Consider the following 1211-nt stretch of genomic DNA (forward strand, 5'->3'; position numbering starts at 1 on the left):
TTACTATACTATGCAGTTTTTTTCCATACAATACTGTGACATTTTTTAAGATTTTTATGCCTTAATATAGTATGACGTTTTTTGACCTTTTTTTTGCCTTACTATACTATGACATTTTTATGCCTTACTATACTATGCAGTTTTTTTCCTTACTATACTGTGACATTTTTTAAGATTTTTATGCCTTACTATACTATGCAGTTTTTTTCCATACAATACTGTGACATTTTTTAAAATTTTTATGCCTCAATATAGTATGACGTTTTTTGACCTTTTTTTTGCCTTACTATACTATGACATTTTTTGACATTTTTAAGCCTTACTATACTATGACATTTTTATGCCTTACTACACTATGCAGTTTTTTTTCCTTACTATACTGTGACATTTTTTAAGATTTTTATGCCTTACTATACTATGCAGTTTTTTTCCATACAATACTGTGACATTCTTTAAGATTTTTATGCCTCAATATAGTATGACGTTTTTTGACCTTTTTTTTGCCTTACTATACTATGCAGTTTTTTTTCCTTACTATACAATAGTGCCTTTGATATTTTTATGCCTTACTTTACCATGCCATATTTTTACATTTTTATGCCTACTATAGTATGACGTTTTTATGCCTTACTATACTATGATGTTGTTGACATTTTTATACCTTACTATGGTATGACGTTTTTGATATTTTTATGCCTAACTATACTATGACGTTTTTTGAGCTTTTTAATGCCTTACTGTACGATGACTTTTTTTTACCTTTTTATGCCTTACTATAGAATGCCATTTTATGACATTTTTATGCCTTACTATACAATGATATTTTGAACTTTTTATACCTTGATATGCCGTGCTATACTATGACTTATGAAAACTTGTCATAGTATGACATTTTTAAGCCTTACTATACTATGACAGTTTTTGACATTTTTAAGCCTTACTATACTATGACATTACATTTTTATGCCTTACTATACTATGACGGTTTTTTTTTTTTTTCTCCTTACTATACTATGACATTTTTTAACATTATTATGCTTTACTTTACTATGACATTTATTTTCCTTACTATATCATGACGTTTTTTATATTTTTATGCCCTACTATAGTATGATGTTCTTTTTACCTTTTTATGCTTTACTATACTATGACATTTTTGATATTTATATGCCTTACTGTACTAAGATATTTTGACATTTTTATGCCTACTA

This window comes from Seriola lalandi, unplaced genomic scaffold (assembly GCF_002814215.2).
Source record: "Seriola lalandi dorsalis isolate HSWRI2012SDOR001 ecotype SW California unplaced genomic scaffold, Sedor1 jcf7180002054742, whole genome shotgun sequence".
In the NCBI taxonomy this organism is placed as follows: Eukaryota; Metazoa; Chordata; class Actinopteri; order Carangiformes; family Carangidae; genus Seriola; species Seriola lalandi.